Here is a 23,333-nt window from a genome sequence, read left to right on the forward strand (position 1 = left end):
TTAGTGCTGCACAGCTTTACATACCAGGATTAGATCGCTCCAGAAACTTCAGGTTCTATGTTTATTACTACAAACAAGGGCAGCATGGTGGCTCATGGGTAACACTGTCACCTGGGTTTAATTCCCAGGTGGAGCGGTCCGGGTCCTTTCCGTGTGGAGTTTGCATGTTCTCCCTGTGTCTGTGTGGGTTTCCTCCGGGAGCTCCGGTTTCCTCCCACAGTATAAAGACATGTAAGTGAGGTAAATTGGACATACAAAGTTGTCCATGACTGTGAATTACATTAAACTGGAACTGATGAGCCGCTCAGGTGCCACAGCAGTAAAATACACTAGCACACCAGAGCTGGGATTTTGAATACATCGTATCAAATCTCAGCTCTGCCATCCGGCTGGGCTGGGCGGCTATATGAACAACATTTGGCTGTTGTACATCTAGCTGGATAGGGACCTCATAACTGATGCAATTACGACCTCTGCTGGCTGATTGATGGTGTCTGCACAGAGTAGAGTAGTAGGTGTGGCTCTCCATGCACAAGGCTGAGTGGCATATGAACTCACCTTGTGCAGATGAAAAGATGCAGTTGGGTACTGCTCACTTGTCAGAGGGGGCGTGTGTCAGTTTGCTCTCCTCAATCGGGGTGGGGGTCAGCACCAGTAGAGAGGAAGTATAACGCAATTGGATGATCTGGACTGATGAATCTTGTGTAACCAATTAACTGTCCTGTCATGAATGTAATCAAAGTGTGTCATTCAAATTCTAATTAAAGGTTGGAAAAAACAGGTCTGCTATGATTTAGAAGCTACTGGAACATTAAAAGTAGCCAGTACAAGTAACTATTTAATATGGCTATTTTTTCTTATTTTATTTATTTTCTCCCAATTTTAGCGTAGTCAGTTTGTCTTCTGCTGCTGGGGGATTCCTGATTGCAGTCGAGGTGGGTATATTGCTGCTCACGTCTCCTCCGACCCGTGCACAGCCCTTAGCAGAACCCTTTTCCACCCCTGCATTCTGCAGAGGCGCCTCTCTATCTGCCAATCAGGGTTCTTACACAGCGTTTGAAGACCCCACCCACATTGTTCCCGCTAGATGGCGCCCAGCCAACCGGTGGCAACACCGAGTTTCAAACCGAGGAGTTCAGAATCTCGGCGCTGGTGTGCTAGCGGAATATCCCGCTGTGCCACCTGGGCACCCATTGATATGGCTTTCTAATTTCTTGTTCATTATTATGCTTGTCTACAGCTGGTGACTTCCAGTTTAAACTTTTCTTTACTCTTTTGCAAAGACATTGAGGAAGATCAGTGAATCTTGGGGGACATGATTATAAATGTGTCAGCTCTAGAAAGTAGTAACACCAATTAAATAAAAAGAGCAAATGGCCTTTGTAGTGAAACAATCATCTCCCTAATGGAAAATAAAAGTGTAAAAACTCTAAAGCCTTTCTATAAAACAAATTAAGATGCACAACAGTCTTACCAACTGTTTTACCAACTGTCTGAAGTGTGACCTTAACTTTCATACTACCACATTGTGATGATCTAGTCTGTCCCCATGGCACCACAATGAAAAACAAAAGGCACTTGTCCCAGTAGGCTATTCTCAGCATGGCTAATGTGCAGATATTTGCACCTTTGTTTTTTATCTGCAGGCCAGTAAACAAACTGCATCCAGTCAGTGAATGACTTTCTACACGTTGTTTACTTTTCTTAAGTAGTGCAGTTTTTATTGCTAGTAAAAGGCAGACCGTCCCAGCAGAGGTGAGCTAACCTAGTTCTAAAGCTAGCCCTCCACCCAGAGGGCAAGGGACAGCTGGACTGTTTTGACTCCTGTCTAGCTGCGCTGCCAATAGACTGCCAAAAATATAGCAGCTTCTTTCTGAAGATTAAGTTTGCCTGATCGTTCTCTTCGTGTCTGTTAATAGATCTGGAGAGTCCCACAGCTAAAACTGCAGGTGAAAATTGTCTTCTTTTTTTTTCTAAATGTGATCACCTGTGCCACGGCCCATCACTAAAAGAAATCTATTGCTGATGGGAAAATAGGTTTCTGGGAACTCTGCAGTATTTACAGGGAAATACCGCACCATACATAGGACAGGAACTCGGAATGCAGTTGAGGGCAGGGTAACAATTTCCTAGCTGATCTGTGCTGACTGAAAAGAGGCCCCTGCAGAGTCAGAGTTATGACCTCCGATCTCAATGACTGACAAGGCAATCTGTCAATCCCGTAACCCAAACACACTCTAAATGTATTTGGAGCTACCATTCTTCCACACTGTGCACCTCTTCAGTTAAAGAAGGTATCATTAGTCAAAGTATATGTATAAATATAAGAAAATATAGGTCCAGGAGTGATTTTCCCCTAATATTTGGTTACCCCTTTTCTTGGGTTAACAAAAGCATCTCTGCTGTCCCCTAAGGATTCTACCAATGTCTATCCTTGGGTGCGGGAATTGAGGGTGCCAGGGCTGCAGCCCTTCCCGAATCTTGAGATTGAGGAAAACAGATATAGATAAGGAACATGACCTGCACATAATATAGCACGAAATTCATATTATCAGACTGCACAAAAAGCAGAAGAGAGCTGTTGTGTCCCAAATACCATCATACATAGTAAATAGTGTTCCACATAACGAGGGTTCTTCAAAAAGTTTCCACATTTTTTTAAACTCTATTTATTAAGAATTTTAAAATTAAATTACATGACTTTTCTACATCGTCACCTTCTGATGCCTTTTTCCCAATGTCGTACCAACTTTTTAATGCCATCAGCAAAAGATTTCTTTGGTTGAGCGTGTAGCCACTGATGCACCGCCGCTTTTACATCATAATCACATGAAAATCTTCTTCCCCTTAAAGCTTCTTTGAGCATCCAAAAAGGGGTTTCCTCCGGGTGCTCTGGTTTCCTCCCACAGTCCATGCAAGTGAGGTGAATTGGAGACACTAAATTGTCCAAGACTGTGTTTGACATTGAACTTGTGACTTGATGAATCTTGTGTAATGACTGACTACCGTTCCTGTCATGAATGTAATCAAAGTGTAAAACATGACGTTAAAATCCTAATAAACAAAAAAACATTACTCCTCCCTCCCTCACCGTTTCCAACCAAAATATGAAAGTGCAGAAACTTTTTGAAGATCCCTTGTAGATTTCTACCAATGGGAAAGTCCTCTCTGTTCCACATCTGTATTTTATGATTTATATTATTTTTATGTTTTGCACGTTTTATATTTTATTATGCTCTATATTATATGGAGAGTCATTGTATGTTTGTAAGAAAGTCCTTAAACTTTATATTTATATATTTGAATTTGATTATATTGGCGATTTAAAAAAAAATTTTTTTAGGATTATAATGTCATGTTTTACACACTTTGGTTACATTCATGACAGGACAGATAGTTACTGGTTACACAAGATTCATCAGTTCAAGTCTTTAATGTCAAACACAGTCATGAACAATTTTGTATCTCCAATTCACCTTACTAAACTGGAGCTCCCAAAGGTAACCTACGCAGACACTGGGAAAACATGCAAACTCCACACAGAAGGGACCCGGGCTGCTCCATCTGGGAATCGAACCCAGGACCTTCTTGCTGTGAGGCGACAGTGCTACCCACCGTGCCACCCTGGAGATTTTGTTCTCTTACACATTCGGTTTGCAGTTCTGATCATGAATGATCCAAATGATCCAAAATATGTTGTCACACTAGCTGTAACGCAAATGCAGCGTAATCATTCTGCACAAACCAGACCATTAAAAACTAAACAGAATGACAAAGGTAGGACAGTGCTAATATACAAGTAAGGTTTGATTATTCAGCATCATTAACAGTAGGAAGGATAAATCATTAATACATCATTGCTGTATTAATGAGAAGGATTTTTGTCTACGCTGTTTGATTTAGTCCTTTTATGTGTTTGTGGTTGTGCATACTTTTCAGCACATAATTTGAGTTGCGTTGCTTCACACTTTTACATTCAGTTGGCAGCTTCCCCACCCATACTTGAAAAATGTCACTGCTCGGCTGTGTCTTCTGCTAGTGCATGACTATTTTGACATTGTACCTGCTGTTCCAAATAATTCCACAATTTATCGATAAGATTGCGATCCAAATGATTATGATAACCATTCACATTGTCCCAGTGTTACATTATGCTTGTTAAACCAGTCACACAAATATTTGTCCCTTTGAACCCTCTAGTTAGGATACTGGTATCTGGGAGTGTCACATGGACATGAGACACAAAAGTCAACATAGTAGTTTAAATAGGTGACACTTCATTATACAAAACACTCTTCAGACTTCAGTTGTATAACTTGGACACAATCATGATGAGACTCTTCATGAGGCTTTCAGTATGCAGGCAACAGGCAAAAGCAAGACACAGCTTACAATATCATCTAGTCATCTACAATCCAGTTTTGTGTACTAACTAAGTTTTCTTTAGAGCAACTCTGTTCCAGACCTTTAATAACAGCTTGCAGTAATTCCTGTCTTGAGTAAAATTAATTTCCACCAATAAAGAACACATTTTTGTCCCTGGAGCTTATAATTGTGAGTTTAACCATGGAGCTTTGAATGGCAGATGAATCGGTTCACAATTTATTTGGCAGTAAAACAGCCTGTTCTTTTACTTCTCTTGAGTAAATGATACATTCTTATACACACATGCATGGCTATCTAGTCCAGATCCCTGGTCGTAATATTTTTACTGCTATAGCAGCACAGATGGGCCCAGATGGCATGGTGGCATGGGAAGATATAGTATTAACTATCTAGCAGACTAGAATTGATTCTGATTAAAAGAAACACTATCCATCAGGCACGTGCACAGATAGACCCCTAGTGGTGCTCAGGCACCTGCCCTTTTGCCCTGGATGAGAAAAGTGCCCTTTCTGCTGGAGCCCAATTTTTTTCTACATTCATCAATATTTAAAAATAAAAAATTTGTGATCAATTCCCCCCAGAAGTGTTTTGATATCTGACAGGCCTTTATTTGAGTTCTTGTGAGAATTCTGCCCCGATCTGATCCGTGGCGCGCACAAGCTCCCACACTCTAAAAAATAAAACATTGGGTCAACAAAAAAAATTAAGGCAACGTTTTGCATTAGTCTTTTTGAGTTATGCCAATTGCTCGTAGAATTACGCTGATCCAACACAATATTTTAAATTACACAAACTTAATAACTGTCAACATGAACAGATATTTTTAAGTTGATGTTATTTAAAAATGCTTTTTACTGAATTATGGAAAGCTAATCCACCAAACCTATAATACTGTGTTGGATTAACGTAATTCTACGAGCAGTTGGCATAACTCAAAAAGACTAATGCAAAATGTTGCCTTGATTTTTTTTTGTTGACCCAATGTTTTATTTAATAATCGTTTAACTTAAAAGTTGTTAATATTAAATAAAACATTGGGTCAACAAAAAAAATTAAGGCAACATTTTGCATTAGTCTTTTTGAGTTATGCCAACTGCTCGTAGAATTACGTTAATCCAACATCCTGTAGCCTAATATCTCTAAACATTAATTTGAATCTTTGTTAGCATTGCACTGAATCTGCTGAATGTAAAACAATTTAAACAATTATACAAGAACATGGAGACATGAATTATTACCAAAAATCATTTATTACAGAACACATCTACTTTTAACAAATCCCATTAGTGGACAACAATAAAAACTATGACTATAAAAAACAAATTCCACATATCAGTATTTGAAAAATGATATGCATTAAACAAATGAGTAATGTTTATTGTTTAGTTTATTTTTTACCTAGAACGCAAACACGTAATAATTAGCTAGCTAACCTTAGCATAGTTGTTGGCTACTTTTGCTACACAAACAGAATAGACTAGACAAAAAATACGTTTTTAATAGCTCACCAGGGAAATTTTATGTCAATGGAAATATTTTAATCCATGAAAAAGTCAAGTTTTACTCAGTTTATAACACCAAAGGGTGTGTCGGTCTATGCCAGGCTGAAGAAAAGCTGGCCAGCTAGCTAGCTAATTTGCATAGCACTTTCCCGCTCTCTCGCTCTTGTAGCGGGCAAATTATTCAAATCACAAAAGTGAAATCTCTAGATATATAGGTCCAAAAATGTTTGTAACGGTTAGAACGCTTACCTTGCTTGTAAAAAACTAACTCCACAATGAAGAAAGCCGGCCTTGAGAACACAGACCGTTTCTGTCCGTGTGGGCGGGGCGAATTCAAACTACTGAGAAAATTAAGTCGTACAATGTATGTATTTTAAGTTGCTAGAAGCTAAATTTTGTTCTTTATTGTTTAACCAAATATCTTAAGTTCAGGTGATTCATTATAGTGTGTTGAAACAACACTTATAATTTGTGCGTTATCAGAACTCAATAAAATAACAACTGCAAGTAAAAAATTGTGTAATATAATGTAACTTGATTTTTTATCATACAGTAGTGCTTATATTTAAGTATTGGCTAAAGGCCATCTGAATTACTTTTTAGAGTGCACCTTGCCCCTCCCTCCTCCTCCTCCGGTTAGCACTCATGCAGTGCTGAGCGCCAGGCCAAACCGCTGCTACACACTTCTCTTCTGACCCGCAGCATCAGACAGACAGGTAAATGACAGTGTTTCATACAAAGAGCATCCATGCATAACGCATAGCCTACACGTTCTGTACTCATGAGTCATGAAATACGTGATTTCAAAACCTTGTCCAGCTGTTTACTGATGTTTGTCATGTTTAATGAAGGGGGAGGGGGACAAACTGCAGCAGATAGACAGACAGAGAGAATTTAAAGACAGTTTTACTGTTTTACAAATTAGACAAGTTCAATAGTTTTGTTTCATTTAAAATCTTACTTATTTTGATGTAAAAGACTGAAGAAAAAAAAGCATGAGCACAAACATTTTGCAGGAGAATGTCAAGTAGCTCTCACAGTAAAGTGTTGAAAATAGATACAAACACACAATATTTTATAATTACAGCATCCTGGACAAAACGCTGTGTAGGAAAAGTTACCTTTAGTCAAGGAGTTATTTTGATGCAAGCATTTATGCTTCAACAGTTGAGGTTTACAAATGAGGAATAATTTTGCTAGGTAATTAACATTACAAACTAAGATTTGTAGAAGGCTAAACATAATGCTCTATGATATAGAACAGCATACAAAAAATGATGAATAAATAGGAAAATGTTATTTAGCTGTCTATTTGATTTTATTGGCATAATAAAAGGCCCATTGTTAATATTAACTACCCAAAGTGGGTTTCTGATTTGAAATCAAAGGTAGGTCTTAAGTTGAGCTAAATGACAGTCTGGTGAGGTAAATTGATACTAGTAATGGTATACTATTAGTGTAATGCTTCAACTCTGTTAAAAAACAGTAAAATGATGTATACTGTGTTCTCCCCTTTATGGAGATTCAGTAAGTCACTCTTGATTATTATGCACAACATTGATTTATCTCATTTACAAATTTTGCAGCATAATGCCAAGAAAAGAAAGGTTACAAAAGCAGAAAGAAAAGGAACTACAGCAAGCAGCTCAGGGTAGCAGCTCTCTTTTATCCTGGATTATCCTGGAATTGCACGCTTTTTAATAACCAAACAACTGATACTGATACATCTCCCTCATTTGCTTTACTGGTAGATACCAGTAAAGCAAATGAGGGAGATGTATCAGTATCAGTTGTTTGGTTATTAAAAAGCGCGCACAATATAGCCTTGTTTTTGCCTGTTTTTCATTTATTTATGCAATTTGATAATTTGAGTTATTTGATTAGATGTGTATTGATAGTGTTAACAAAAATAAATATATAAGTTAAATATTCTACTGTGTGTTTTTTTTTTTTTATTTTATTAATAATTTTGGCGATGGGTGCCCTTTTTTTTGGCTCTAGCACCTGCCCCCAAAAATGTCTGTGCACGTGCCTGCTATCCATTTGGGTGCCAGAAGTTGGAATCCACTCAACAGCAATTAATAATAATAATACAGGCTTATAGCTTTGATGCAATATTAAATAAATTATGAGTAGGCCTAATTCATCTTGGTTTTATCACATTTATGCAATTACATATGAACTGAAATACTAATCACACCTAACTTTTAAAAGCTCCTAAGGGCTGGACAAGCCAAATGAGTTCTTAGCGGTCTTTAGTTGGTGCCAAAGCAGGCAGCCTTGAGAATAACCAGTAACCAAGGAATCATGAACTAACAACATAGGTTGCTGACCAAGGTCTGGGAGAGGTAATGCAAAGTGTTGTTTTGGGGACCAAATCTTAAGACTGGCCAAGAAAAATTTGAGTTCTTGAGAATTGTTTGTTTGTTTATTAGGATCGTCATGTTTTACACTTTAATCACATTCATGACAGAAACAGTAGTTACTCATTACACAAGGTTCATCAGTTCATGAGGTTATATAGAACACAGTCGTGGACAATTTAGTTTCTCCAATTCACCTCGCTTGCATGTCTTGGGACTGTGGGAGGAAAGCGAAGCACCCGGAGGAAACCCACGCGGACATGGGGAGAACATGCAAACTCTACACAGAAAGGACCTGGGCCGCCCCACTTGGGGATTGAACCCAGGACATTCTTGCCATGAGGCGACAGTGCTACCCACTTAGCCACCGTGCCTCAAGTTCTTAGAAAAGACGCTGCTAGTGCTATGGCTACCACTGAACCAGTCCCAGTGGTGGTTAGTGTTTTAAAAATTCTCTGCTTAAGTTCACAAGCTAGGGGGAAATTATGTTAAATCATGCATATACAGTTTTGAGTATGTAGGGATTGCTTTCATTGGTTGTTTTTGTCCAGAGACAATTTTTATTGCCATCAGCCAATTTACTGTGGTTTATATTGTGGTAAGTCACATGACTCTTAAGTGCTAGTTAATAGGTTGAAAATGATTGTACATGGACAAGCCCAGGAAGACAATACCCAGAATCTGTACTTTCTAGAGGACAAAAAGCATAATTACAGATCAATAATAAAAATATGTTTTAAACTAATCATGTGATTGAAGAGTGTACAAACAGAGCATTTACTAAGGACAATACATAAGGACAGTTCTCCAAACATATATACATGCCTATACATGCATAATATATCTATTTTCAATCATATTAAATGTATATGTTTTTAATCAGAACACCAATAGAAGTAAAGTCCTGTTTTAACAGTGGACACTATAACGAGGTCTGTGGTAGCTGGTGAACGTGCCCCGGGTTCCCAGCGAAACAGACGTTACAGAGCTCAGCAAACAAAGGGTTCTTATACCAGACCTCCCAATTAGTGCTGATCACCCACAGCTGTGGGGCTGGCTATTTAAGCCAGCTCTACACAGCAGTGGGTGTCGCACCTTTGTTTGTTTTGTGGTCTCTTGTGGCAGATCGTCCACACTGTTGTTTAGCTATAGGTGGTAGCCCTGGTGGCGCTAGGCCATTAGGGTAAGTAAAACCGCAAGGTTTGAGGTATGAGGGTTTTCTTTCGTCCTCTTAGAAATAGTGTGGTGCGACGCCGCGCAGTCCTCGAACTGCTGTTTGTTTCAGCGCTAGCTTTAGCTTAGCGGTCTCACTCAGTGCTCTAGTAGCGCTGGTTATATCCTAGGCATCAGTGCCTTCAGTCAAACAGAACATTGGATTCTCCAACCGCTGGGTGGCGACTCCGGAAAGTACTCGGTAGTCACGCCAACATCCCCGGTTCGAATCCACACTCTCTACAGCTGCCCAGCTCTCGTGCAGTTGCCGGGCAGACTCCTTATCGCTGTCTCTTTAAAACGCTAACATTAGCATTAGCGGCTTTCACTCCGCGCTGTTTTAGCGTTGGTGGTAATTTCGGCATCAGTGCCTTTAGTTAAACGGAACATTGGATTCTGTAACCGCTGGGTGGCAACTCCGGAAAGTAATCGGCAGTCACGCCAGCATCCCCGGTTCGAATCCACGCCTTACCGTTGTGTAACCTTTCTCTTTTGTTTTTCTCCTTTTCAGATCGGTGTTTGTCAGCTTCCGTCGGAGTTTCCGATTGGGTTTTGTTTTATTTTATGTTAGCTGTTTACCTTTTCTGTTGTCCTTATTAATTAAATAAAATATCTTTTTATAATTTTACTTCTGCATTTGTGTCCCTTTCTTCCCACGTGACAGAAAGGTGCGACCATACCATGGACGCAGCAGAAGTTCCACCCCTTACGGACGTTCTACGTCATCAAGGGGTAGCGTTAGGCAGGCACGAGGTGGCCCTAAACGAGTTGGCGCAGCGGGTAGCTGCGCTCACCCTGCAGTCGCCAATTCTTAGGTCCGGTCCTGAACCCCCTGCCCACTCTCCTACCCACTCCGGAGGGTGCGGAAACCGCGACACCCCTATTTCGCCTCCCGAAAGGTATTCGGGAGAGGCTAAGAGGTGCCGTGGCTTCCTCCTCCAGTGTGCCCTTGCGTTTGAGCTGCAACCCTCTCGCTACCCTACGGAGCGATCGAAGGTTGCATACATAATTTCCCTGCTGACTGGCCGAGCTTTAGAATGGGCTACTGCCCTCTGGGAGCAAAATGCTCCAGAATGCTCTTCGGAAAGCTCCTTTAAGGAAGCTATAAAGGAGACCTTTTTTCACCCTTCGGGTGGCCGTGAGGTAGGCCCTCGTCTACTCGAGCTTACCCAAGGTGCTCGGTCAGTAGCCGATTATGTAATCGAGTTTCGAACGCTCGCGGCTGAGTGTGGTTGGGACGAGGGGGCCCTTACTGCCATATTCCATCGTGGTTTGTCTGGTAAGGTGAAGGACGAGCTAGCCACCAGGGACCCTCCTACCACTCTTAAGGACTTCTATGTCCTGGCCAACGCCATAGACACCCGCCTTCGCCAGCGAGCCCGGGAACGGGGCACCTGTTCCCCGTTCACCCGCTCGCAGGTCTCTCCCAATTCTCCTCCGCCTGTCCTGGATCCTGAGCCCATGCAGTTGGGGTCAGCTCGCGCTGGTGCCCCAACGGCTTCGGGTCCGTCTGCCAGACCCCGGCAGCCGTTAAACTAGCAGGCCGCTCTCGAGCTAGGGACTCGGGAGTGAGCCGAACTACCATCCCTGCCCAAGGACTATTTCTGCAGGCCCGGTTGCTTTGGGGTCTGGGAGACACAGACCTTCGGGTCTGTGTGGATTCAGGCGCGGTGGAGAGTTTCATAGACATCAACCTGGTACACAGGCTGGGGATTGAGGTCCAACCGCTAACAACTCCAGTGTCGGTCCATGCTGTGGATGGCCGACCTGTAGCGGGCAGCCCGATAACCCACCAGACGCGACCTCTCACGTTGCGCCTGGAAAACCACGAGGAACGGATCACCTTTCTTGTGACTCACGTTCCTCACCTCCAGGTGGTTTTGGGGTATTCGTGGCTGCAAAGACACAACCCCCAGATCGACTGGGCCACCGGATCGATCTTTATCTGGGGAACGCAGTGTCGGGACTCGTGCCTACTGCAAGGCGGCGCGAGCCCCGAGCCGTCCGAACCCAAGATGGCGATTCCGGATTTGGCAGCTGTTCCTCCTGTGTACCATGATTTACGGGAGGTTTTTAGCAAGTCCCGGGCGCAGGACTTGCCCCCCCACAGACCGTTCGATTGCGCCATCAACCTTTTGCCCGGCACTACTCCTCCTAGGGGGCGCCTTTTTTCGCTCTCCGGCCTAGAAAAGGTTGCTATGGAGGAGTATGTGCGTGAGGCGCTTAAACAGGGGTTCATCCGTCCTTCTTCCTCCCCAGCTGGGGCAGGGTTCTTTTTTGTGAACAAGAAGGACGGCACCCTGCGCCCCTGTATCGATTATCGCGGTCTGAATGCCATTACGATCAAGGATCGGTACCCGCTGCCGCTGATGGCCACGGCTTTCGAAGCCCTTCAGCGAGCATCGGTTTTTTCAAAGCTCGATCTTCGCAGCGCGTACAATTTGATCCGGATCAGGCAGGGGGATGAGTGGAAGACTGCGTTCATTACGCCCACTGGCCACTATGAGTACTCGGTGATGCCATTTGGGTTAATGAATGCCCCCGCAGTCTTCCAGAGATTTATCAATGAGGTCTTGCGGGAGACTCTTGGTAAATTCGTCTATGTTTACTTAGACGATATTCTTATCTTTAGTCAGTCCATCGACGAGCATATAGGGCATGTCCGACGAGTTCTCCAGCTCTTGCTCGACAACCATCTGTTTGTCAAGCTGGAGAAGTCGGTCTTTCACTCCCCCACGGTCTCGTTTCTGGGGTTTGTAGTGTCCAAGGGCACCCTGCGCATGGACTCGGCTAAAGTATCTGCGGTGGAGAAGTGGCCAACTCCAAGTTCTTTACGCCAACTGCAAAGGTTTTTGGGCTTTGCAAACTTTTTTCGGCGTTTCATTAAGAACTTTAGCTCAGTCGCCGCCCCGTTAACGGACCTCACAGGCAAAGGTCCGTTCCAATGGACGGTGCAGGCCCAGCAAGCTTTCGACAAGCTAAAAACACTCTTGACGACTGCTCCCGTCTTGCAGTTGCCCGACCCAGAGGAACCCTTCGTTGTCGAAGTGGATGCTTCCGAGGTCGGGGCTGGGGCAGTTTTGTCCCAAAGAGTGGGGCCGGGGAAGAAGCTACATCCATGTGCCTTCTTCTCGCACCGCCTGACTCCAGCCGAGCGGAACTACCCGGTTGGAGACAGGGAACTCTTGGCCATTAAGTTGGCGTTAGAGGAGTGGCGACACTGGCTCGAGGGGGCCAAACATCCTTTTCTTGTCTGGACGGATCACAAAAATCTGTCATTCATCCAGCAAGTCAAGAGGATGAACTCCCGTCAGGCCCGGTGGTCCTTATTTTTTGGAAGGTTCAATTTCACACTGTCTTATAGACCGGGGTCCGAAAACGTCAAACCGGACGCTCTGTCTAGACAGTGGGAACCGACCAGGCCGGAGACCGGACCTGATCCCGTGATCCCCTCGACCCAGATAGCGGCCCCAATCACATGGGGCATATCGAAGGTCATTCGGGATGCCCAACGGGCTGAACCCGACCCCGGTGGGGGACCTCCTGACAGACTGTACGTACCTTCATCCGTACGGCGTCAGGTCTTCGAGTGGGCTCATGCTTCCCCATTTGCGGCGCACCCAGGCGTGACTAAGTCCCTGGTCTTGCTGCGCCGAAGATTTTGGTGGCCGGGGATGGAGAATGAGGTACGTGACTTTGTCCGTGCCTGCTCGGTGTGTGCTCTTAACAAGAGTCCCAGAGAGCGCCCCAGGGGCCTTCTTCACCCGTTGCCAATACCGGCTAGACCGTGGTCCCACATTGCCCTGGACTTTGTGACAGGCTTGCCTAAGTCCAGAGGGTTCACGGCGGTATTGGTAATTGTCGACCGGTTTACCAAATCTTGCCTCTTTATCCCACTGCCCAAGCTACCATCCGCCATGGGCACTGCGCAGATCATTCTGAATCATGTGGTGAGAGCACATGGGGTCCCCTCAGACATTGTGTCAGATCGGGGCCCACAGTTTGTGAGCCAGTGCTGGCGGGCCTTTTGCCAAATTATTGGCGCGAAGGCCAGCTTATCCTCCGGTTACCACCCGGAGTCGAATGGGCAGTCGGAGAGGCTTATCCAGGATCTGAGCAAGATGCTCAGGTGCCTGACGGCAGGGAATCCGACCACGTGGTCGGATAAGCTGATGTGGGCAGAGTTTGCTCACAACACCCTGCATCATTCGGCGATCGGCATGTCACCGTTTGAAGCTCAGTTCGGGTACCCTCCTCCGCTCTTTCCTGAGCAAGAGCAGCAGGTAGCGGTCCCGTCTGTACAGCTTCAGGTCCGCCGCTGCCGCGCCGCCTGGCGCAAAGCTAGGCAGGCACTTGTGGCCACCCAGCGCTCTGTGAAGCGCAAAGCTGACCGCAGGCGGCAGCCGGCTCTTACCTTCCGGCCAGGCCAACGAGTACTTGTTTCAACGAGGGATCTCCCCGTTCGAGGTGTTCCACATAAGTTGGCACCCAAGTACATTGGTCCGTTCAAGGTGGTAAGGCGGATTAACCCGGTGACGTATAGGTTGGAGCTTCCTCCCCGCATGAAAGTGCATCCAACCTTCCATGTCTCCCATCTCCGACCATTTATGTGCGGGGGAGTTTTACCCCCTCCCCAACCTCCCGCCCCTCGTATCATCCAGGGTGCCCCTGCCTTCACGGTTCGCCGGTTACTTGACAGCAGGAAGGTTCAGGGTAGTACCCAATACTTGGTGGATTGGGAAGGTTACGGCCCTGAGGAACGTTCATGGGTACCGGCTCGTCAGATCCTGGACCCTGAACTGATCCGCGAGTTCCGACGGAACCGTGCTGCGGGTCTTGGGACCTCAGGAGCTGTCCCTAGAGGAGGGGGTTCTATAACGAGGTCTGTGGTAGCTGGTGAACGTGCCCCGGGTTCCCAGCGAAACAGACGTTACAGAGCTCAGCAAACAAAGGGTTCTTATACCAGACCTCCCAATTAGTGCTGATCACCCACAGCTGTGGGGCTGGCTATTTAAGCCAGCTCTACACAGCAGTGGGTGTCGCACCTTTGTTTGTTTTGTGGTCTCTTGTGGCAGATCGTCCACACTGTTGTTTAGCTATAGGTGGTAGCCCTGGTGGCGCTAGGCCATTAGGGTAAGTAAAACCGCAAGGTTTGAGGTATGAGGGTTTTCTTTCGTCCTCTTAGAAATAGTGTGGTGCGACGCCGCGCAGTCCTCGAACTGCTGTTTGTTTCAGCGCTAGCTTTAGCTTAGCGGTCTCACTCAGTGCTCTAGTAGCGCTGGTTATATCCTAGGCATCAGTGCCTTCAGTCAAACAGAACATTGGATTCTCCAACGGCTGGGTGGCGACTCCGGAAAGTACTCGGTAGTCACGCCAACATCCCCGGTTCGAATCCACACTCTCTACAGCTGCCCAGCTCTCGTGCAGTTGCCGGGCAGACTCCTTATCGCTGTCTCTTTAAAACGCTAACATTAGCATTAGCGGCTTTCACTCCGCGCTGTTTTAGCGTTGGTGGTAATTTCGGCATCAGTGCCTTTAGTTAAACGGAACATTGGATTCTGTAACCGCTGGGTGGCAACTCCGGAAAGTAATCGGCAGTCACGCCAGCATCCCCGGTTCGAATCCACGCCTTACCGTTGTGTAACCTTTCTCTTTTGTTTTTCTCCTTTTCAGATCGGTGTTTGTCAGCTTCCGTCGGAGTTTCCGATTGGGTTTTGTTTTATTTTATGTTAGCTGTTTACCTTTTCTGTTGTCCTTATTAATTAAATAAAATATCTTTTTATAATTTTACTTCTGCATTTGTGTCCCTTTCTTCCCACGTGACAGACACATGGATAAAAAAGTGAATTTGGCTCCAAAGAAATGAATCCTGTCTCTTGATCTTTGCAGTCGTTGAATTGGATTTGGTTAACAAAGTATCTGTGGTGCAGAAACGATTATTTGTCTGCCTTAAATGGCTGTCTGGCACACCCTTGACATTTGCGTATAAATTTGCATTAGACTTTTGTCATCCTTAAACTTTCAGATGTTTGCCAGTCACTTTCTCCTGGGCTTTTTTCCTGTTCATTTTAGAACCTTGTTTGTGCCAGTTGTTATGCCAAAAAAGAAGTATTGAAAATCTGCTCCTTTTCATCCACCCATCACAGATTATTGATTTTTGCTAACCCTGGTCATGAGTTTTAAGTAAGGATTAGCAGCAGCTAGCACATCTGTCATTATAAAACTAGACTTTTAATTGATTAATTTATTCATTTATCGTCTGTGTTTTATCGCTGTTTTATCCAATTCATGGTTATGGTGAGCACGATTCAATGGGCAAAACGTGAAAAAACACTGGAAAGGTCGCCACCCACACAGACACAGGAAGAACATGCAAACTGCACATAGAAAGCACCCGGACTACTCCTACCTGAGCCACCATGCCACCCTAAAACTGCACTTAATCATTAGATGAAATCCTTCTTGTTATACAGTCAAGCCGGAAAGTCTGCACAACTCTTTCACCTTCTCCACCTTTTATGACATTACAGACTCATTCTATAATAGATTGAGTTCATTTTTTGCCACAAAATTCTACACATAGCCCACAATAACAAAGTAAAAGCAGGTTTTAAGACATTTGTGCTAATTTATTAAAAATAAAAATGTACCATATCATATGTACACAAGTGTGCACCCTTTGATATGACACCCAAAAGTGAGCTAAGGTGCATTTTGAGATGTTTCTACAATTTAACTGGAGTCCATCTGTGGTAAATTCAATTGATAGGGCATGATTGGGGATTGCCAACACCTTCTTATATACAGTGTATCACAAAAGTGAGTACACCCCTCACATTTCTGCAGATATTTAAGTATATCTTTTCATGGGACAACACTGACAAAATGACACTTTGACACAATGAAAAGTAGTCTGTGTGCAGCTTATATAACAGTGTAAATTTATTCTTCCCTCAAAATAACTCAATATACAGCCATTAATGTCTAAACCACCGGCAACAAAAGTGAGTACACCCCTTAGTGAAAGTTCCTGAAGTGTCAATATTTTGTGTGGCCACCATTATTTCCCAGAACTGCCTTAACTCTCCTGGGCATGGAGTTTACCAGAGCTTCACAGGTTGCCACTGGAATGCTTTTCCACTCCTCCATGACGACATCACGGAGCTGGCGGATATTCGAGACTTTGCGCTCCTCCACCTTCCGCTTGAGGATGCCCCCAAAAAGTTCTATTGGGTTTAGGTCTGGAGACATGCTTGGCCAGTCCATCACCTTTACCCTCAGCCTCTTCAATAAAGCAGTGGTCGTCTTAGAGGTGTGTTTGGGGTCATTATCATGCTGGAACACTGCCCTGCGACCCAGTTTCCGGAGGGAGGGGATCATGCTCTGCTTCAGTATTTCACAGTACATATTGGAGTTCATGTGTCCCTCAATAAAATGTAACTCCCCAACACCTGCTGCACTCATGCAGCCCCAGACCATGGCATTCCCACCACCATGCTTGACTGTAGGCATGACACACTTATCTTTGTACTTCTCACCTGATTGCTGCCACACATGCTTGAGACCATCTGAACCAAACAAATTAATCTTGGTCTCATCAGACCATAGGACATGGTTCCAGTAATCCATGTCCTTTGTTGACATGTCTTCAGCAAACTGTTTGAGGGCTTTCTTGTGTAGAGACTTCAGAAGAGGCTTCCTTCTGGGGTGACAGCCATGCAGACCAATTTGATGTAGTGTGCGGCGTATGGTCTGAGCACTGACAGGCTGACCCCCCACCTTTTCAATCTCTGCAGCAATGCTGACAGCACTCCTGCGCCTATCTTTCAAAGACAGCAGTTGGATGTGACGCTGAGCACGTGCACTCAGCTTCTTTGGACGACCAACGCGAGGTCTGTTCTGAGTGGACCCTGCTCTTTTAAAACGCTGGATGATCTTGGCCACTGTGCTGCAGCTCAGTTTTAGGGTGTTGGCAATCTTCTTGTAGCCTTGGCCATCTTCATGTAGCGCAACAATTCGTCTTTTAAGATCCTCAGAGAGTTCTTTGCCATGAGGTGCCATGTTGGAACTTTCAGTGACCAGTATGAGAGAGTGTGAGAGCTGTACTACTAAATTGAACACACCTGCTCCCTATGCACACCTGAGACCTAGTAACACTAACGAGTCACATGACATTTTGGAGGGAAAATTACAAGCAGTGCTCAATTTGGACATTTAGGGGTGTAGTCTCTTAGGGGTGTACTCACTTTTGTTGCCGGTGGTTTAGACATTAATGGCTGTATATTGAGTTATTTTGAGGGAAGAATAAATTTACACTGTTATATAAGCTGCACACAGACTACTTTTCATTGTGTCAAAGTGTCATTTTGTCAGTGTTGTCCCATGAAAAGATATACTTAAATATCTGCAGAAATGTGAGGGGTGTACTCACTTTTGTGATACACTGCATGTTTTTCAGCAGCGGGACCGGGCGACTAGTCCTGATAGAGGGAAAGATGAATGCAGCTAAGTACACCGAGATCCTTGACGATAACCTACTCCAGAGCGCTCTGGACCTCAGACTGGGGTGAAGGTTTACCTTCCAACATGACAATGACCCGAAGCACACAGCCAAGAGAACAAAGGAGTGGCTTCAGAGAAAGTCTGTGAATGTCCTTGAGTGGCCAAGCCAAAGCCCAGACCAGAATCCAATCGAACATCTGTGGAAGGAGCTGAAAATGGCTGTGTACCGACGCTCCCCATCCAACCTGACGGAGCTTGCAAGGATATGCCAAGAGGAATGGGCAAAAATGTCCAGAAACAAGTGTGCCAAGCTTGTAGCTTCTTTCCTAAGATACATTGAAGCTGTAATTGCTGCCAAAGGTGCACCAACCAAGTATTAGGCTAAGGGTGTGTACAGATATGTAATCCCTAAATAAATCATGTTTGTCAGTCAAATAAAATTGCATATTTTCTAAACCCTGTTTTTACTTCGTAATTATTGGTGATTGTGTGTAGATGTTTAAAGCAAAAAAGAACTCAATCTATTATAGAACAAGTCTGTATTGTAATAAAACGTGGAGAAAGTGAAAGGGGTGTGCAGACTTTCCGGCTTGACTGTATATAAGTGACCCACGTGTGTCCTGGCTCACCTTAGATACAAGCCCTGGCCAAAAGCATGTACTCACACAACAGTTCTCTTAAATAAACTGAATTCTATTTTTCCTATATGACTAATACTGTAAGGAACCATGTTTGTTTTAATCATGAATGAAGACAGTCTAGAGTGACCTTAAAGGCTTAAAGAGCTTGAAGCTTGAAACAAGTTATCTACTATGTAGATGTATTACAATTACTTTACAGGGCAGAACTGTGGTGACACACAACTCAATTACTCTTTCAAACTAATTAATAATTAAATGGTGCCATATTACATGTTGCTTGGTCACACATTAACTCTGTACTGATGCCTTTTCTTAGAGGCTTGGTCTATAGCAAGCTGAGATGACTTTAGAAGTAGTCTAAACAAGAGGCTGTTTGGAAGATTATATGTTATAGACACTCCCCAATTACTGCCAAAGGAGAGAGAAAACAGTTAATGAATGACCGCTTTCCTAGGCTCTGTACTCTTTCATGACAGTATATTTTGCATGGTGGATAAAAACATAAAAAAACTGGATGTTAAGGATGTTAATGGGTGTTAATTTAAAGTTTTGTTTCTGCCTACTCGAGTTTTTATAATTAAACAAACAGAAAGATCTTCAGAAGGTGCAGATCTCAAGCTGAGGTAAGAAAGAATTATTTATCAATTATGTGTAACAAAGGAATGATGGAAACCCAAAATATTCATATGTATTATAAGACTTTATTAATGCGACATCACTTGGGTGCACAAGAAGAAATAAATACAGACCAATTTCCATACATTTGGAAGCTTTGTAAAATGGAATAAAAACAAGAATCTGTCCTTTGTTCATTTTCCTAAACCTTTATTAAACCAACCAAAGAAAAGATTTCCAGTGTTTTCACTGACCAGCTTAATTTTATTTTGTAGATATAAATAAATGTAATGTACATTTGATGGCTACAACATGCTCAAAATGTTTGGACAGAGATTACCCCTGTGTTCCATCACCTATTCTGTTAATTACACTATTTAATCGTTTAGGAACTCACTCACTCACTTTCTTAACCGCTTATCCAGTTAGGGTCACTGGAGCCTATCCCAGCTTTTCAATGGGCGCAAGGCACACAGTAACACCCTGGACGGGGCGCCAGTCCATCGCAGGGCAAACACACATACACACACACATACACACACCCATTCACCTATAGGGCAATTCAGTGTCTCCAATTAGCCTGACTGCATGTTTTTGGACTGTGGGAGGAAACCGCAGCTCCTGCTTTACGCAGCCATGGGGAGAACATGCAAACTCCACACAGATAGGACCTGGACCGCCCTGTCTGGGGATCAAACCCACAACCTTCTTGCTGTAAGGCGACAGGGCTACCCACCGAGCCTCCGTGCCGCCCTGTTTGGGAACTGAGGACACTAATTATTGCAGTTTAGCAGGTGAAATTTTTGCCCATTCTTGCTTCATTTGAGACCTCTGCTGCTCAGCAGTCTGTGGTCACCGTGGTCTGATTCTCCTCTTCATGATGCTCCAGATACTTTCATTAGAACACAGATTTGGTCTGCAGGCAGGCCAGTAAAGCACGCACACACACACTATCTACAAAGCTACGCTATTGTTGTTTGTGCAAATGAGGTCTTTCTAAAAATAACCATGGACATCCTGGCAAAAAACATCACCTTAATGGCAGCGTATCTCAATATACACTTCCTGTCGTAATGGCCCCGTCACACATATGCAAATCACTCATGCCAAGGGCACTGATGCAACCCATACCATAACAGATGTTAGCTTTTGCACTAGGGATGTTAATTATTAACTGGTTAACCAATAACTGACAAGGAAGTCACTGTTCAATTTATGTTGTTGGTTAAAAAGGTCATTTAAATTATTTGATGCTTGATTTAAATTGAGATTGGATGTAAAGATCTCTACACACACTAGAGCTCAGACCCCTGAGTTTAGTCTCGCCCTGAGTGCATGTTTCTTTCAGAGTGCGCTGCCATTCTAATAATTTTTTATGCACTTATATTATTTTAGCCATGAACGTCATGCTTTGGAAGTTTTGTGTCAGTATGGAGTCTGTTAACATGTTAAACCTTGCACATGCGGATCGATCTCTGTGTAATATAAGTATTTTTTACAGAAATGATGTTGATATTTTGCATCATGTCTCAGTTAAAACGTAAAACTGCTTACTATCAACAAACTACTACTCTAACATTTTATGGAAACGTTTTACTGTATTGACTACATCATTAATAATTATGATTATCATTTTTACTTGAAAATAAACTGTTCACTAACAGCTACTATTGAAAATCTACTGGTTCTGCTCACTGTGTTTTAGGGACTTAATTTAGAAGAAACCTGATATGATTAGAATATAGTGCACAATGCGCTTGTCGACTAATGACTGTCAGTTATCGGTTAAAAGAAATTGACAACATTTCTTTATTTTGCACCCTTTGCTGATTACAGTCTGAATGGTCTCTGGCAAGGAGAACTCAATGGCCATTTTTGCCACATTTATGAGAACACCCTGTTCAGCCATTGTCCCGCCCATTACAGTCATACAGCAAATCGAGTGTCTGTGTAATTTGAGAGCTCGTATTTTACCGCTGCTCCAACTGAGCGCCAAGAAATAGGCTTTATAAATAAATCAATACAATATGCACTGGATGGCCAGAAGTATGTGTCAACTGACCATGGGTTTGTTGGACATAACATATCAAAACCATTTATATTAATTAGGGCTGGCACTGATCTGATACTCTGTATCGGTATCGGTCCGATATTGGCCCAAATCATTGGATCGGACATCGGAAGGAAAAAAACGTGTATTCTGATCCGATACTGTTGCTTAATGTAAATAACACTTAATTTAAATAACACTTAAGGTAAATAAGGCCATTGTTTGTGTGTATAGCAAATAACACACTAAGATATGTTTCAACAGAGTGCTGTTTATTGCCACTCACTCTTAATGACATCATTAACATGTACTACTGATCTACAACTCATCCGCAACAGCCATTCAGAAATGAAAACACACTGATCTACTTAAACTTTTAGCATTTTAAAAAATCATCTACTACTGCCACATCTAAAAACACTGTTTAAACACAATAAAAATTGCTTTATAAATGATAGAAATGATAAATCGCTCACCTGAGATGAAGAAATCTTGTCCCGGCTTGGAGATATCTCACATCCTCAACGATTAATCCATTAGTGTTATGAAATAAAACAAACTACACTGTTTCCCGTTTTCCTCTTCAAAATCCAGCAGGGTTATTTAATAAGTGGCTTTGGTTTTTAATAGTCTAAAAATGTGACAGAACTTTAACGAAACAACTCAACTCTGCTTCAATTCTAATTGGTCCATCGAGTTTGATTGACATCCACATCTTCCAATTGTAGACACTTCTGTTAAACAAGCCAAAAATGCTGCTAAATATTCTGTGTGCAAAAGTTAAAATAAAAACAGCAGTTTTGCATAAGTGTGATGTTGTAGGTTCTGTATTTATTTCTTCAGAATATTTGTTTCACAGTCTGAGCATTGTTATTTAGATAGCTAGTTTAACCATGGTGCATTGAGACATGTATTATTACTGCTTAGTTGTTAGAGAGGCGAAATGACGATATCAGATTGGTATCGGTATCGATACTCAGATACTCAATTTGCGGTATCGGTATCGACATAAAAAGTGCCAGCCAGCTCTAATATTTAATAATTGGGAGTTGTTACTCCTTTGAGGTTAACAGTCTCTACTCTTTTGGGAAGGCTTTCCACCAGAAGTGGAAAGTGTGTATTTGGGTATTCGTGCCCATTCCATCGTAGATATTGGCCGTACAGACCTGGCTCTCAAGTAAAATTAGTGGGGTTTAAGTCTGAGCTCTGGGCAGGCCACTTGATTTCCTCCACAGCAAATTAATCAAAAGATGACTTTATAGACCTCACTTGTGCACAGGGGCATAGTCATGCTAGAACAGAAGAGGGTGTTCACCAGAATCTTGTTAAAAAGCTGAAAGTGTATAATTTTTTTTCACTTTAATTGGTTTTATACACCAGTTAGCAATAGGAGTTGTTAAAACACCTGAACTTAATAATTAGGAGGGTGTCACATACTGTATGTTTAGTCATATAGTGTAGTTCTGGAAGAATTAACAATGTTCTTAACAATGAAATGAGAACATTTTATGCTGAATTTCCATTTAAGGCTCAAATGAGCATAATTCCTGTTTAAAGACTAGAAAATCATGGTGGTATTTTTTTTTTAAATACAAAATGATGAGACCCAAAAGTTAAAAAGGGAACATTGCCTGGTATAATTGTTAAACCCTCTAAGAGAGACACCGCCCTCTGAGTAAACATTCGGTGAGCCGAAAGAACACCACACCCCCTCTTTAAGTTTAGCTGATTACATGATTCAAGGTGATCATTTTTGAGCTGCGACCAAAAATACCATTCTCACACCAGAATTATACAGATCTGTGTGGTGGAGAATAGAAAGGAAGAAAAAGAAAATACGTTGATGGAGAAAGTGAAATGTACACATTGTTCCTCCACTACTGACACTATCCAGCTTGTTTGTTAGTCAAAGCTAATGACTGGCCAGTGTGTCGTATTTGTGTAAACGGATAGATGAATCGTCCTGCATTTGGGCTGAAAAAATTTGCTGAATTATGTTTCAGGAATAGATCATGTGGATTATGTGATGAACATTTTATTTATAGAAAGCCTTTATTTGTCA

The sequence above is a fragment of the Trichomycterus rosablanca genome, chromosome 1 (assembly GCF_030014385.1).
Source record: "Trichomycterus rosablanca isolate fTriRos1 chromosome 1, fTriRos1.hap1, whole genome shotgun sequence".
Taxonomy (NCBI): domain Eukaryota; kingdom Metazoa; phylum Chordata; class Actinopteri; order Siluriformes; family Trichomycteridae; genus Trichomycterus; species Trichomycterus rosablanca.